This window comes from Microchirus variegatus, assembly GCF_963457635.1.
Source record: "Microchirus variegatus genome assembly, chromosome: 8".
NCBI classification, from domain to species: Eukaryota; Metazoa; Chordata; class Actinopteri; order Pleuronectiformes; family Soleidae; genus Microchirus; species Microchirus variegatus.
Window position 1 is genome coordinate 6,640,899 of NC_139809.1, and position 18,278 is coordinate 6,659,176.

The window sequence follows — 18,278 nt, forward strand, 5'->3', positions numbered from 1 at the left end:
TAGCACTACATGTAAACTGCTGTACCCAGTTTTAATGACACAGCAGAACGCCTCAACGAAGGTCACCGAGTCCCTACATTGGTGTCTATCAGCTGAGATTAAGTTACCTCTAATGGCAATTACAAGAATGTCAAGCAAATCTATTCTAAATGTAATGAAACACCTGTCAAAACATGTGTATATGACCCGAAGCTTTGCACGGTAAATGAGCTGTAACATTAACTTGCTCTTGACGGAGAGTACATTAATGAAAAAGTAGTCCACCTGGCAAAAAAAAAAACAATATTGATTAAAAACACCTGGCACTGTTGTTTGAAAAGTGCATTCAGGAATAAGAGGAATGATTTACAGGCAATAAACAGCCGAGTATCTGATTAATGATTCTGCCATTTACTGAAGTTTCTCCAAAAGAAAAAGAGAATATGCTGATAAACATAATGAGCTGGTGGAGGCGCTCCAGAGTCGCACTTATGAGCTGCCACTTGAGAAATATTTTGACATTACAAAGAGTCTGTTGATGACGGTTAGGCATCTGCTGATTCTCCAAATGGATGTGAGACTGGGAGGAGGCTGATAATGTGGTAATTGTGTACATGCGAGGTGGCGGTGATGGCGGAGCAGGGAGGTCTTCACATCGTCATGGGAACCATAAATAGGCCACATTATGTGACAACTGGGCTGTGTTTTTGAAGTCCCCTGTTCCGTAATGCTCGTGTTCCTCTGCTTAATGGCTGTAATAAAGGATTGTTCATGCCAGGGTCCGCTCATTTATTCTCATTCCTGAGAATAAGAAGGGGGCCGCTGCAGCAATCTCCCTCCACTCACTCGCTAATTCCAAGACAGATCTATAGCCCCGACTGTTTAAGTGATGCTCTATGTGCACACAAGTGACTGGAGCGCACACACACACACACACACAGGCGCAAACACAGTATTATCCCTGTACAACTGCAGGGCCAAGATTAAAATTTAATCAGCTGTTAAGTGCAATCACAGACATGGTTTCGATCCCAATAAAGCTTATACCCAGAGCCCACACCTGCACCATACAAGCTGCAGAGGGGGCCGTCATTCGTCCTGGCTTGTCGTCAGGAACAGGTCACTTGTGGCTGCGGTGGAGAGGAGAGACCCTCCTGCCAAACTGAACCATGACAGCTGCTCTGCCTCCCCACCACAGAGTTTGTGTTATAAGGGGTAATGAAGCCAGGAGAAAAGAGAAAATACTGGGAGAGGGAGACAGCTATCTTCTTCATGGGTCTGGCTTTCATCTCATGTGCTTCTGTTATTCTCTTCACATTTTAACAACAAGTTTCCCAATATCAAAGGGGGTGTCCCAGTGAGCTTCTTCTTTTTTGCCCCTGATCCTATCTGTTTTCCATTGAGTAACTGCTGATACCGTGTATGACTGACAGTCAAATAAACAATAATCCTAAGAGAGGTTTACAGAGAAAGAAGAAAAGAGGAAAGACCAAATACCTGCTGTGATCCTGCTGGTAGAGAAACAGTGGGAGAGAAGGCAGAGCTGTAGTAAAAACCTAAGCTGGGTTTGACTACAACATGTCATTAAAGTGCGACCAAAATGGTGAAAGTATCGCTTCTCTACATGCTTGGTAAACAAGTGGTTTGATGCTGCATCTTTTATATTATATGTATATGTATTATTTACTATATTCTGTACAAACAGTGAAGAGTGTTGCTGTAAACTTGAGCTACAGCATCATTCACCTGCTTTGGTCCCAAAAAAAAAGCATGAACCAGGCAGAGTGGAAACAAGGCAACCTATGAAAAAACAACCAATTATATCAAACACAGGTAAAATTAAATAAATGCTACTGCTGGTCAGTCCACAAATAGAGCCCTTTTACAGTCTACAGCTGAGCTACAGGGAGGAGCTGCTCACTCCAGTGCATGTGGAGAGCTCTGCAGCTCCCTCAGCATTTGATCGGGGAGAGGTGATTGATTGGCACGAATGCTGAATTGAATCAGTAAAAAAAAAAAAAAGCCCAAATTGGCTCTGATCTGATACTTGAGATGAGGACTGGGCACATCGCTAGTTCTAGCCACACAGTTTCTGATTTCTCCTTGAGAAAATGTACAAAATCGTCAGCATCTCATCCAAAAGTCACAAAATCACAATAGAGGTCAAAGGTCTTTTAGAAATCTAAAATCCAGTTGCTATCAATTGTGTGACCTTTCGATAATTTTGACCCGAATGAATGAGAATCTACACAGACATCAGCAAACGTAATGTGTACTATATTTGAAAATAAACATCATAATTATGAAAAATGACACATCATAGCATGGCTGCAACGATTAATCGATTAATCAATGAATCGCCAACTACTTTGATAATCCATTAATTGGTTTGTGTGTATGAATTGTCTGATTTCTTTGCTTCGAGTAACAAAGAAATCAATAAAACAGAATATTTTTTGTCTATGGACAGAGCAAGACATTCGAGAACATCATATGCAGGTTTGAGAAACGCTGATCAAGTACTCAAATTAATTGAGGCAATAATCTACAGATTATTTGATTATGAAACTAATCATTCGTTTCAGCTCATATTTATTGGAAAGAGATACGAGATGGAACGAGATCCAAGAAAAAGACTTTTCAAATTAAAGAGAATGAAATGACCACAACATGTGCAGACGACAAAAGCTACCGAGCCGCTCGATTACAGCTTTACGAGGTGAAGGTCTCAAATATAAAGGTCAGAGGTCGCAACGTTAACTGGTGAAAGTGTCCACCCTCCTCCCTGTGGTCAATTTTCCTTACTTTCCTTTCAATGCTAACAGATGCCTAATTGTGGCACGGCCCTGCCAAAAGCAAGGCACAAGGACACTGAAGCTATTACTCATTAGAGGGCAGCATGGCGTCCTTCAACGCCATCACACTCACGCCTCCTCACTCATTCACAAGCGACGAAAACGTTGACGCCACACGCCGAGTTAAGCAGAGAGATCGGGCACCGGCAGAGTGGTATCACACGCCACTTAAGCTGAAGAGGAAGTTTTTTTGTTCTCCTTCGCCGGACGGTGTGTTGTGTTGGCAAGTGATGAGGTTCATTTATACCAAGGCAGCCACTTGGCAAGGACCAGCACTCCATGTGGAGCCAGTGTAACACTAGAACAAAACCAAATGGCTCTCTCAATTGGAGGGAAGAAAGGGGGAAGGGGGTATTAGTGGAGGGGCATCTGCTCAACATTTACCTAGTGTTTTCATAATTAGATGAGTGTGAATGCTCAGGAGCAAATGCTTCTGTTCCACTGTGGTTTTCTGATAGCAAGGAGGAGGGCTGTAAATGAAGACAATTAGAGGAGGTAATAAAATATGAACCATGTTGCAAGTGAAAAAGAAATCTGTGTTCAAAACAAACAACAAACTGGAGGCAGGGTGAAAGTTAGTTGTGACAAATGCTAATTGGTCCCAAGCAGCAGTAGGGCAGCCTGTTAAAGCCTGCTCACATCTGGCACTTTGGGTTTTCCTCCTTCAGTCTGTTTCACACGTTTAATTCTCTGCAAAGCAAACATTTAGTGCGGGAGGATCACAGCTCAGTGGGTGCAGAAATGGTGAATGTGGTATGATCCTCCTGTGCAGAGCTGCTTTGTGGTAGTGATTCAGTCTCACAAAAACAAACGTCGATTAACATCAGTGACGGCAGCATGTACTCTTTCGTTAAAGGGGACATATATATATCCTATTTCTCCAAGTTAAACTAGTTTCCTGGTGTCCTAATGAACATGTCTGTGACATGCTTTGGTCAAAATACCATAAGGGAGTTCAATCACCCTTCCAAAACAGCCCTGTTCAGAACGCTTGGGTTAGTACTATCTCTTTAGGTCCACCTTAAAAAAAAAGTAAAACGAAACTTAAGGGACAGGAAATGACATCAGCCACAGAGGCTACTGGGAGCTAACAGCAGTTAGCATTTGGAAAAGTGATTGATTGCTACACTCTTAGAAATAAGGATTCCAAAAGTGTCCTTCTACATGGGCTGAGGTTCTACCTGGAACCATTTGCTTCTGAAAAACCCTTTGTTACCAAGAACCCCCTTTCAATGGTTCTTGGTAACATTAATGGTTCCAGTAAGAACCAGTTTGATCCAGAGAACCCTTTAAAACCCCTTTCCTGAATAAAGGGTTTTAAAAGGGTTCTTGGTGGAACCCTCCAAAAGGGTTCCCTTATGAGGACAAGCCGAAGAACATTATATGGTTATACTTAGCACTTTTATTTCTAAGAGTGTAGCAGGCACATTGCCGTCATATATAACATGTATCCACTGGACAGATAAATCCTCTGAGGCTGGAAGTTTGTGTAGAACTCTGTGCTGCACTGTGGAGCCAAGAATAGAACTTTTTGCGGACTTCCGGTTTTCAGATAACGTTGCCCTCACCAGCACTCTCGCATGTTATACGAAAACAAAGCGGAGCTCCGCGAGACAACAATTCCAGGAATTTAGCGCATTGAAACGTCACAATGAGCGCAGGAATCAACATTGCGTGTTTTATCTCCTGTACTTAGACTGAGGAGGTCCACAAAAACATGAGTGAGTCATCTTTTTTCACACTTTGCCAACTGATAGGACCTCCAAGTCCCAAATATAAGGATTTAACTGATTAAAAAGTTGATTTTGCATAATATGTCCCCTTTAAGTGCCCTAACAACTGGGATGCCTTAAATGTGCAGCCATTTTTCCGTATTCATTTTCAATTTTGCACCGTCACCAGCAACACAGAATCATCCATACGAGAAAAAAACTGCAGCTTCAACAGTTAAACAGCAGAAGAATCACACTCTTTGCCTTCACTAAAAATACCTGGCGAATGTCAGAGAAAGTCCACGGTCACGGGTTTGTTTATGGAAAGACTGCATTCACAGTTAAATGTTGGCAGGACACGAACCATGAAGTCAAACGCTGCTCGTTTCCAATCCACCATCACAACCTCACCTTTTTACTGTATAATTTTACTTCCTGCCAACAGTCGGTGCAGCAGCACATGAATAGGTTTGGATAAAGACTTCAAGCAGGGAGGAAACAGCCTGGGTCTATTTTAAACTTAAACGGAATAAACTATTTTTGAGCTGAAGTTTCACTTTTGCACATGAATAAACTCATTGTCTATGGCTCTCGTCTTATACTTAAAATTGGCATTTAATAATGTATTCTGTATTTGATGAGAGGAACAGTGCAACAGATTTCCTGGAAAGAGAAGTGTAATTCTTCGAAATCTCTAAAAATGCTGTTTTGGAAAACAACAGATAGTAATTTATAGTCTTTAGCTAATGGAAATTTTCAGAATTTGGAATAGAGAGAGCGTCTGTCATTGACTTGCAAATGAATCCACCTGTGCAACCCGTAGAGACGACAGCATTCATTACCGAACATGCTGATTTAGCGATTTCTCCGAAACGGGTTACAGTGAAGATTGTCACTTCAGATGACAGAATGATTCTTTCACCCACTTTCTAAATTTAAACTCGCCTCAAGTATTAGTCTGTGTCAAGTCCGTGCGTTATCCTCATTCAGATGCTTGTTTTTCACAATTCATCCATTCACGGTGGCTTTTTTATTTACAACCCAAATACACATACATTTCATTTTATCCTGCGCGCACACGTTTCTAGTCACTTTTTTTATAAATATATTGTGATCCGATTCAGTAAATCACCACAACAGGCAAGATTTGCATTCGATGAGGTGTCGTGTGTACGAGACAAAGGGCTCGGCTGTTGCAGCCACGAGTGGATGATTTCGGGCATAAGAAGACTTGTATATCTTAGATTTTACCTGAGGCCATCACTGAGTTGTGGGGCTGTAGACTTGTCAGACAAAGGCAGAGCGGAAAAAAAAACGCAACATTCGTTTTCCCCAAGCAACGGAGATATTTCCAGACTTTGTGTTTCCTGAAATACAACTCCCTCCCCGGAGCAGGGAGGGAGTTGTATTCCCCCCCCCCCCCCATAACTCCGCAGACACAAACACACAAAGTGTCAAGTGGAAGCTTTCTCGTTTGCTCCTTGTCCTTTTTGTTATGCAGTATTCTGTCAGTCCTCTGATGAATAGCATCCCTCAGGTGGAGGAGGATATACCATCTTCATCCCCACACCCTTTTCTCTCTATCACACAACATGTTCTGCTATTGATTAATTCACAAACTAAAATACACTCAGTGTATAAAACCAGACATTCCTATATTGATTACTTTCAGTGCTATTCCCTCAGGCTCTGTTAGTTCCAAGGCTTGCCTCTAGGGAAAATGCTGCTTTTAAATCAAATTCACTTTTTTTTTTCCCCCAAGTCAATATCAGACCTCTCATGCGTAGCCAAATACAGTGTATATAACTTGCATAAATCAAAAACTGTTAAGTAAATCATTGTTTTCTGCCCTATGTTCGGCCAAGGCAAGCTTTAAGGATTCGGAGAGCTCTTCCGATTTAAGTCAGTCACTTTTCTGTGTGCGTGCAGAGCTTTTTAGGAAGTGTGCCTCACAGAGTGTCTGCACGGTGACGGCAGACACTCCCACTCTGACAAGTGATGGAGAGAAAGTGACATGGACCAATGATACTCGTGAGTTCGTGGCGTGCCAGTGACACTGATGGACTCCCACTCAACACTCCCCTGACATTATCCAGTCTTTATCTCATGTTCTTTGATCCGGGTTTCTCTTTCAGCCAGTGTACAGAACAGGACAGTCACACTGACGAACAGAGCGTCTTCACTGCCGCTATAGAGAGTTTATCATCACAGATCTGAAAACTGATTTCAAAAAAGTTCATGACTGACAGGAGAGGAAGTTGTACCACAGTCAAAAATGACTTCAAGCTCAACTCCAGTGCAATTTAAGTATAGGATCGATGAATGCACGATATTATAGGCACAATATCAGTTTTGGCTTTAAAATGTATTGTTGGATATCGGCAATCACAAGATCAGCCGATATGACTGGGGATGGGAATCAGTATCAGTCAGTATTGGTCTGATTTTGGTCCATCCATCCATTATCTACCGCTTTATCCTCCAACGGAGGTGCTGTGCCTATCTCAGCAGACATTGGGCGATAGGCAGGGTACACCCTGGACAGTTCACCAGTCCATCGCAGGGCCACATATAGAGACAAACAACCATTCACTCACACTCTCACACCTACTGTCAATTTAGAGTGACCAATTCACCTAATCCCCATATCGCATTTTTTTGGACTGTGGGAGGAAGCCGGAGAACCCAGAAAGGCCCTTGCAGCCCGAAGTTGTTCCAAATGGGGCTCGAACCCAGGAACCCGGGTCTTCTTGCTGCAAAGGCAAGAGTGCTAACCACTACACCAACCGTGGGCCCCCGATATTGGTCCTATATTTAAAATGGCTGTAAAAACGTAAATAGTTTGGGCTGTGTATTAATGTTTGTTACACAGTTGGAGAATTATGTCTTTGAAATGACAAAGTTGTGTTATTTCTTCACGTTGAAAAATGATGTTAACAGCTTCATACATTTATAAAATGTCTAAAATGACGTTCTCGTATCGTAGATACTGGAGTTTGTGATATCGGTGTCGTATCGGACACAAAAAAGTGGTATGGTTCCATCCCTAAATATGACCAACGACTACAACATTGGAATAAATAGGCTGCTACCTCCTTGACTTCTATACTAGCGCCCTCCATAGCAATCAATTGTTAAAGGTCTATTTATTTTGCTCGATGGAAAAAAAAATGGATTTCTACATCTGCTGTGAAATGAATTTAAAAAATATCACGTTAATTTCACCACAGACTAGACTAAATGCAGTCTGCAGTTGGGTACAGGGAAAACTCTGATATATCGGATATCAGCAAAAAGTCCCATATTGTGCATCTCTAATAGGATCAATAGATACTTTATTTAAAAACTCAATGAACAATATGACAGAACCGTCAGACAAATAGTCTCTGAATAATATCTGGCAGAAAATGTGTTGGCAGGCAACTGTTAGAGCGTGTGTCAGAAACTGTTACACAAGTGCAGTTTAAGGCGTAATAAAATGATAACACTTTATCATTCATTCACTGTCCCTGGATATGAGATTTTGCCGAACAACAGGCTGATTGAGGCAGGTGGCCCCCCCCACCACAGCGCGTCGGTCCGCCGGCTATAGTGTCGAGGCTGTGAGGCGGGAGGCCCGACTGTGAAAGGATCTGGGTTGTGTGGGAGTAGCTGGGTCGACTCCAGTGCTGCAGGGGAGAGAGAGAGAGTGCGCGGTCCCCATTCCAACCTCATAAAGATTGCATCTACTTCATACTGTGAACTTCTGCTCGCTGCACAACGCTGCGTTCGGTTGGAGAAAGTTTGTTGGCATATTTGGAAACAAGTTCTTTAATTGTGAAAACGGCTCTTTCATTTCGCCATTTTCGTCAAACGGAGGGTCAGCGTTTAACGCCGTCTACCATTTGAAACATATTAATTAACCCGCACAGTTACGTTCAGATTAAATAGACTTTGCAATCCAATTAAGTTGCATTAACACCGCGGTGTCAACTGAACTCACCGTACGTCGATGAGGCATTGATTTTATTCAAGAGAGAGAGAGACTCGAGGTTTTTCAAAAAAGCCATTGTGAGGATCTCATTGTGAAAACAGCTCATTAAAGGCTAGACCTTCAAATCTGTGTCAGTGTGTCAGTGGCAGTTTGTAACCTGAAAACAGCTGAAGGCTTGTTGTATTTTTGCACTCTGGTCCTTTTTAAAAGGATGTCTGATATAGAACGGCTCCTCGTGTTTTGGATTGGAGCCTTCAGGGATGACTGTTAGATCGCTAATGTAACTGCAGCGGCCACAGTCATGGAGCTTCTTATCACTTTCCTCCCCGGGGGCCTGGCCATGCGGGCTGTGGAGCAGGGAGGTGTGAGCATGTGTGTGTGTGTGTGTGTGTGTGTGTGTGTCCCTTCCCCATCAAACGGCTGTCAGGCCGAGCTTATCATGGGAGCTGCAGGGGGTGACGGGTGACCTGCGGGGTGACACGCAGCGCCGCCGCCTCACCCGGGGGGCACTGTGTCACCCTGACACCTACCCCCTCCTTCAACAACCACCCCCACCCCCCCCCCCCCCCCCCACCCCCCCAACCACAGTCACACACTGATCTCCTGACCTGTGCCAGCATCAGTCTCATCCCTTCTCACACAGGCGTGAGCACACACACACATACACCTGTCACACACAATCCACTGCTTCTGAGTCACAGGATGTGTTAAGAGGTCGGAGTAAAAAAAAAACGTGAGTACGTAAGAAAAAGAAGTGCGGGGCATGAAAAAAGATGGACAAAGAGTGAAAAAGAGCTGTCTGTCACAGAAAGCATCTCAGAATCTGAGGCCTTTTCACTCGTTTTTTTTTATCATCTATAGATCATGCAGGCAGCCCCTGCCCTGACACCATCCTATTTCTCCAAATGTCAGCGCTGATGTTAGGGCCGATATCTTAAGGCTGTGGAGTAAGTGGATGCTGAACACAACGTGTGGCACAGATAAGAGAAAGTGTGTGTATTTTGTCAGCTTCTGTCTCCTCTTGCCCGCAGCGAAAAAGAGCGAAGCTTTGTTTTTGTCAAAAATCCCGGACGACAAAAAAAGACTCACAATATTACATGGTGACAGCAACATTTACTACGCTGTCATTTCGGTGATATCACATCGTGATTACATGGTCCAATGTGCATAATGTCATTGTCCAAATACAGCAATTTAAAAACTAAGAAATTTATAAATATTGTTTCACACGTTTTGATTGCAGTTAGGATAAACGTGATTAACGTTGTGATGCCAATTTCAATCATATCACCAGAACACTTACTGGTGTAATTAAAACACCTGTCTAATGCAATCAGCAAATAATCGGGGGGAAAAAAGACACCACAACTGTGATAATGCTCTGATTTTCATTCATGAATTTCTAATCCTTTTAAAACCAACTGAGCAATAAGTCGTATTAGAAACACCAGGACAGACAGCACAGAAATAAATACCCCACAATCACATCATGAAAACTGTTTCAACTTCACTATAAAGTAGTGAAGTTGAAATCTCATTACTGGACAAAGACGGTCAGGAAAAAAAAGAAATGAGCGATATCACCACCATTGTGTTTTTCTGGCTGAAATCTCCTTCCTTTCCAGCACACAATCCCCACTAAATGGGTCGAGAAGAGAGGAGGCAGCAGTCTGAATGAATGGCAATAAATTAATGAGGGCCCTTCTGTCCGCTTAAACAAAGAAATGGAGCTAAGAGAAGCCCTGGATGCAGATGCACAGCCCCTCTCTATACATATCACAGAGTTCTCGCTTTTTAAGCAGTGTTTGTTGTGAAAACCACAAGCTGTCAGCACACATGGGCACATGAGCACCCACACACACACACAGAAGTTGTGTGCATAGACAGGCTGCTCACAAAACAAACGAGGCACACACACACACACACAAAAAACACAGACTCAAACCAATTTAGACAACAGTGACATAGATAATTCTGTGCATACACACATTGTCAAATTCACACATAAATATTTCCATAAAAAGTTGTGATTGTATAAATGGAGACAGCAGTTTTTTTTTAAGGATTTTTGAGTTTGGTTCTGTCAGAGATTTCCTGTTAAAGGGAGTTTTTTTTCTCTCCACTGATGCCTAGCGTTTGCTTATTGTGTGACTTCTCTCTCTATAACATTGTACAGGATTCTGCCTTCACTATGTACAGTGCCTTGAGATAATGTATGTTGTGATTTGATGCTTGAATTGAATTGAATTGAATGAACGCACAAGTCATGTTTTGAGCTGCATTGACGGAGATAATTCACAGCTAATGAAGGCTGGAAAATGTGTCTTTCCTTTGTCCTTTGTTCACTCGCGGAGACACCGACTTGCATCGTCGCAAACAAAAGACGACGACGACGGAGACATGCTGTTACCTGGCTCTCCACACACACACACACACACACACACACACGTGCATGCATGCACGCACAACAACTGAGTCATCACACACAGGGTTCACGTTATTAAAGAGATGTTTTGGTTCACTGGGCATTGACTTTCTCAGGCATGCACTTCATTTTCTCGTACTGTCCCACCAGTCTGACTGAAGGTCTGACGGCCTTCGATCAAGACGAGGCTCACTATTGCTCAGCGATGACACCATGACGATGTCATCTCCGTTTAAACTGAGACTCACCCAGAGTGAAATGAAACAAACGCGAGCACGATGGCCGACAGGACTTTGTTTATCATTATCAGTTTCTTTTCCTGCGCGCAGAAACAATAACATTACACAATAACCTCCAATGTCCCGGAAGAGAGCGAAACCCAAACAAGCACTTCTACATTAACGCTGAGAATTGAAACGTGAAGAAATTTGTTCCCTTAATAAATAGATTTGGTTCCTGAGGAAAATTGTGTGTCACGGTTACTCCTGTGCAAAACTTCGTCTCAACGATAGAGACGGAAGAAATTGGTACAGATGCGGCCGCATGCAGAAGATAAAAAACACATTTTGGAGAGCTATGTTCACACCGGGTTGGAAAGGTGTAAGGATATGGAGAGGGTCTAGAGTTGATATGTGGCTGAAAAGGTCAGCTTGAGTTCTTATTGAGATAAGAAAGGGATGAAAAGGATGAAAAGGAAAAGGTCAATTCATCAGCTCCCTCTTAAATCCCCTATTGCTCCTCCATGGTGAGATTAAGTGGACCGACTGTTTAAACCCATTGACTTCATGTCTCGTGGCCAATGTGGCACCATCTGTATCTGTGGAATACAGCGCACATCGCTGTATTCCACAGAGCCAAAAATGTCTTATCTTGCTAAAAAATAATCCTTATTTCCTTTTCGTATTCCCCCCCCCCTTAACAAATACAGTACGACATCGTATTTAAAATAGAAATGGTTGCAAGCCATCATTGAGGTGCAGTCAAGCAAGTGAATGTGGGATTCACACTAAATTAGACAATGAAATCTCCAATTATATAGTCAGCGTGAAGCACTTATGCAAAAACCCAGTGTAGCACCTTTCACTGTTTGGTATGGGAATAGGTTTAGACTCTGAGAGGGGGAGCTATAAAGTGAGTGGGTGTGTGCTGCTTACATGGCCTAAGTGGTAAAAAGCTCATCTCAGCATATTAAGATTTCAATTGCAGCCACAGAAAAACTCAGTCATCCTGTTGTATTTGTAATCAAACACGCTCGGCTGACGGATCAGGCATCTGCTTCAAAAGCTGCAGGACGATGCAAAAAAGAAAGCGCACAAATGTGGCTCTTTGTATTAACAGTACCACGTTACTCACAGGCATCTATCCGTGTCTGAGAGCTTCAACAAATCTGAGACTGTTTCTCCAAACAAAAATTTGTAAAGCAGGAAAAGGATATTCAACAATAAATGTCAGGCTATCCTTCGTGGATGGACACAAGATCAAACACGCAGCCCGCTTCCCCCCCCCTCCTCCCTCCTCCATCCCTCTTCCTCCTCTTTCTCTTCACTCCCATCAGTTTCAATGGTTGAAGAACATCCTTCAAAAACACATAATGGGACAAGAAGATGGATGAGAACATTTTTAGCTAACTGTCTTGGAACTGCTGCTGAAGATGTGGTGGTGGTGGTGGGGGGTGAGAGAGAGCAAGGTTCAACAACCTTAATGGATCATCAAAGCTATCACAGACACATGAACGGCGAATTGAGAGGACGAGAATATATAGTATTTATTTCATGATAGGCCTGCAATAGCTGATTCATGTGTAGATTAGGGGTGGGTGAAAAAAATTGATTCACATAGGAATTGCGATTCTAATCGTCCACGATTCTGAATCGATTCAGAATCTTCAAAAATCGATTTTTTAAAAAAAAAAAATATATATATATTATTATTATATATTTTTTTAAGTTTCTATTTTGAAAAACCACACAAAACACCAGTTTGAGTTATTTTGTAACTTCTGGGAGAAAAAGGCAGCTAGCTTAAGCTTTTATTTATGCAAGTTATTCTTTTGTACAGTAATTTTTATTTGTTTTAATGAATAACTGTTAACTTTTGTTTTTAAAGTTTGCCTTTGTGTGATCACATTATCTTATGCAAACTGTATTGTTTTGATGCCATAATTTGCACACTAAAAATTGTATACATTTTTGAATCAAGAATTGTTCGAATTGAGAATCGTATGAATCAAATCGGTTGAATCGAGAATCAATTTAGAATCGAATCGTGACCCTAAGAATCGGAATCTAATCGAATCGTGAGTCACCCAAAGATTCACATCTCTAGTGTAGATCAATAGTATTAGTAATGTTGTTTGTTTGGTACAATATTAAATTGAAGAATTTTGAAGAAATCCTGAAATCCAATGCTCCTCAAAGTTCTTGTAATAAAACAACAACAATCACATGCGAGATGAACTCTTCAGATTTTTGCCAATTTAATTTTTTCCAAAATACACATCGTCTAGCATGAATGAAGCTACTTTCCCCCTATTTATCAGTGAAACAAAAATATATCTTTGTGTATTTTCTTGCATGAATGGAGTTGGGGGGTTAACACAAAAGGGCAACTGGACCCATAAGAATATGAACTTCTGTTTTGGAGTTCACAATTTGGTATCACCTGCAACCAGGCTCTTATTGGACAATACCAATATCAATCACACTGTTGTCCACTCATAAGTGTCATGCTTTATCATCTATTTTCCACTAAATGGGACCAAAATTCACATGTGAGAAGTAGGGTCATTTTAGTTTAGACTTCCATTCAAACCAACCTCTTTTTACAATCAGTGTGGTCGTCCCCCGGTGGATATTAAAAACATTGCTACTTCCAGGTTGGCTTCAACGAGTGAACTGAGGGTACCTCAATTTTTTTAAACACAGCAGAGGATCACAAGACGGACTCAAACACACATCTGACAGGCCAACAACTGTCAGCTATCCAGCACCCAGGAAGATATTTTCTCCTGTTGATTCAGGTTTTACAGTTTTGCCACTAACATTATCAACATAGAAAAACCTTTAAGGCTATATCATACATTCTGTCATCATCTACCCATGTTTTCAATGGATGTATGCATGAATGTAAAAAAAAATGTGACATTATGCATTCACTGTGCATCATTTTAGTACAAATCAAACTGTGGGAATTGCATGTGTGTGTGCAACACATATGCAACTCACTGTGGACTCAGAATCAAAGAGTATGCCAAAGTCTTTAACTTTCAAAGCCCGGTTGCCTAAAATAACTTGTACCCCCACTCTGCCACTGCATATACTACATGCAAAACTAATGTTCTTGCTTTACAGATAAAGACTTCGGTGCACACACACGCTCTCTGCACGTGTTCCATGAAGCGCAGTGCAGTTAGCCAGCCCATGTCCCGGAATGCCTGGCTCTTGTGATAGCAGCTCAGCCTTTTTATTGAACGCATATCCATTACACACGTGGTTGGCGGTGTCTCAGAAAGCGGCAGCAAGTCAGCTGTGTCCCCCCTTAGACCTTCTCCGGTCTACAGGTTTCACATCTGGTGCTACTACACAGAAGATCACACCGCCTACAACAGCAGGACTAAACTCCCGGGAATCACCTTCAACCGAGGAACAAATGAATCCCCCCGATGTGGTTCATTTCACATCTGCCCGAGACGCCCCGTCAAACCCGGTGTAACCGCTCAACGCGACATAGCCAAACCCTTCGATGCCATTACAGTTGGATTCAGCTTCTCAATCTGTAGCTTGAAAATTCAATGTGTTTTTGCTCTTTTTCTGTCAATGACCTTGTCAGGACTGTCAGGACGCAGAACCTACTTTTTGAGGAACTAGCTATGTTTAAGGATACGATTTGAATGGTGGTTAGATTAAGGTTAAGCTTAAGTATCAATTGGTTATGGTTAAGTTTAGGGATAATGCTTTCAAGTTGTCCAAATGGAGGTGAATGTAATGTCCTAACAGGAACCACTACGTGTATGCGAGTGCCTGCGTGTAAAAACCATGGATGCTTCATTCTCATTCATATGTATCAGCAAGTTATCAGAAACTGCTGTGCCTCATTGAGCTGAAGAAGCTGCTTTCCATTTATTTCTCAGATTCAGCGTTGCTCCTTTCTAATGCAACATAGAAAATTGTCTATGCTAACATCTAGTCAGAAGAGGAAAACCCGGCTCATAATTCAGCAACATTAATAGTAGCTATATGCTACTGTACCTGATCATACTCCGCAAGAACAGAAAGATTTGTTCTCGCTCATTCCTCGTTTGGTAGTTCTTGACACAGCATCGGGACAGAACGTTTGTCTTGCGTGGCGTCCGACAACTATTTTGCGGTTGGCCATAAATTGGAAGTGGGCGTGGTTCATGTGGAAATGTTGTCGTTCCCTATGAGGACTTCCCAGGAAGAGTTCTGCACTTTCTGGTTTCTCGTGAAGTATGAAACGTCCTGACCAGAAATAACTAACTTTGTTCTTGTTCTTTCCACCTCGAGAAACAGAAGAGATGCACGTACAGGCATTTACGGTTGAGTTCCGATATACAGTATCGCAGCACCTTCACAGTCCAGTAACGCATCGACACACTTGCAGACGACAAAAATCTCTCCCATACCCACATATCTTAGCTACGCTATGTTGCTGCTCTCATAAACATCTGCCGTCCTGCTAATTAGCCCCTAAAAAGCCACACATCACTGGGTTTCAGTGGTGCACAGACAATGTGTGACACACGAGGGGGAACTCACTGACATGATGGGAATTACAAAGCCCCGACCAGATCACAGAGCGAATCAACTACAGTATGTTATTGTCTCCAGATAATGAGGTGTACGAGTCTGGCTGAACGTGGCAGAAGCGCCGTGGCTCATTTCAGGTCAAAAGGTTCCACAAAACGTCATCCTCGTTGACCTAAAAGATGAGAAATAAACTTCACGAAGGGCTGTCTTTGGAGACAACAACAAGGTTAACAAGGTTAAGCGGAGCAGAAACTAACAGAGAGCAGGTTGAAACAAACAAACGCAATCAAATAAGGAATTAAGGGAGAGAGGAAAACAAAGACGCTAAAGGAAAGATCGGCTGCTGGAGTCTGGAAAGAGAGAGAGAAAACGAGCAAGGCTAAATAAAGATTCATGCGTCCTCTTGTCCGGGCAGGAAAACTAATTCAATAAATAAAATAGAATGTCAGCCGTGTGATATAGCTTTGCATGCCAGCTGAGCGAGGTGAGCATATTTCTATGCAGAACACCCGCAGCCATGAGAATAGAGGCAGGGGGAGTGTGGAAAGTGGCCAGCTATAGTCATAAATCTCCCACAGCTACTGGGGTCAGGCAGACACGGAGAGAGTGTCAAAATTGTTTCTGGGTGTGAAAGGAAGGGGAGGAAGTTGTCTAACCAACCACTGTGACTGACTCCTACTTCTGGAGTCAACCCTGCTGCAGGGCCGGTCAGTCACACCGAGACACCAGCATACACCACTTGTACCTCATTTGCATACGGACATTTGGAGTAGAGTATATACTACGGTTCAAAATAATGGAGTTTTGAAGGAAAAGCACTTTTTTTCAATGAATATAACATTAAATGAATCAGAAATCCACTCTATACATTGTTAATGTGGTAAATGACTATTCTAGCTGCAAACGTCTGTTTTTTAATGGAATATGTACATAGGTGTATAGAGGCTCATTTCCAGTGTTCTAATGGTACATTGTGTTTGCTAATTGCGTTAGAAGGCTATTGGATGATTAGAAAACCCTTGAAAACCTTTGTGCAATAATGTTAGCACAGCTGAAAAAAGCTTGGCTGGTTCTTTGACGAAAGGGCAAAATTATTATTTTTGAATAAAAATCATTATTTCAAATGTTGACAATGTCTTGACTATATCTTCTGTTCACTTTGCAACTCTTTTGATGAATAAAAGTGTGACTTTAAATGGGAAACACACCCAAACTTTTGAACGGTAGGGTATATCTGTGTAAAAGAATATAGAACGGAGCAACAAGAGAAAGCAAGACACATGAGAAAGTATATGCCAGGAAAAGGGTTAGTTTGGGAATGTTGTGAGAGCTCCTGCTCTCCTGTCAAAACACTTCTTCTGACTCTGATGACACTTCTTTCGCTGTGAGGAAAGTGCAACTTCTTGAAGGAGACTTTCCTTCCGATTCCCGTCTTCTCTGTTTCTACCAACAGTGTTACTGTTTTTTTTATTATTTTCTTTATTTGTTAGGCTGTTGCTGAGGTAGCTCTTGTTTTATGGTCTCGTATGAAAGCAGGTTTGTGAAGATTCTATCATGAGTGGTGTGTTACTTGATTGGTAAAAGACAAAACAACTCCTTTTTCCTTCTGTGTTCCCTCTATTGATGTTTCACCAATTTACTGTTTTCCTTAATTTTCCTTTTACCCTTCTCCACTCCCCGGCCCTTTCCACCAAATGCATCTTTAACGGCACACTCTCTATTCCCATCCCAGTCTTTATCCTCCATGCTCTTTATCCTTCCTGCCTTTCCCTCCCACGGTGGTGATCAGGGTATTGGTGCTGATGTTGCAGCTCCTGCCTGAACATGCTCACTATATCAGGGGGTGGACAGACATGTCAGAGAGCTCCAGTCAACGGTGAGTGCGCCCTGGAGACTGACCCACTCGGCGGATACTGATCCCTTTTGCTAAACCAAGGGGGGAAAGGGAGTCAAAAGCGATTTTTTTTTTTTGGAAAACTGATATAGGAGAAAGGCGTAAAAGCCAAGGTAAGCACCAGCACAGCAATGCACTCTTTTTATGGTCCTTCTGAGGCAGCCACTGTGGTCACTACCTACTTATTCTCTGTGGTCTCTTGACAATCCTGCATGTTTGCTGATATTAAAACATTAATGAGCGAAACCTCATTTTCCACTGATCTAAGTTTGCAGCACAGCTTTGTCCACTAATCATGCGAGGTGTAAGATTTGATTGGCCAAAAGGATTATGATAGAATGATCTTACTTGTGATAATGATGTGATGTCAGTTAGTTATAGATAGATTTGCTCACAAGTTAAAGTAGAATCCAAATCTGAACAGGCAGAAAACAACAAAAACTTAAACTACCCTATATATATATAATTTAGCCACATTATATCAATACATACTGAACTTTTGTTATCACTACTTGAAACAGCAGTTCGTCACCAGAGTTCGACATGATCTCATGCTGCACTTTACCTCCCCTGCTTCTTCCAGACATTCCACATCTAATTAATGCACAGAACGGTTGTATAAAACAGCTAATGAGGCTGTGATCGCAGTGGCGCGAACACAACACCCGCTATTT

The 18,278-nt window shown here is 42.1% G+C and overlaps 1 protein-coding gene across 1 annotated transcript in view; it reads right to left on the reverse strand.

Moving 5' to 3' along the window:
* The window catches only part of LOC310931039 (PDZ domain-containing RING finger protein 4), a gene marked incomplete at both ends in the record, with an annotated part of 53,703 nt that overhangs the window by 34,541 nt on the left and 884 nt on the right, over positions 1-18,278 (reverse strand). The window lies entirely within an intron of this gene.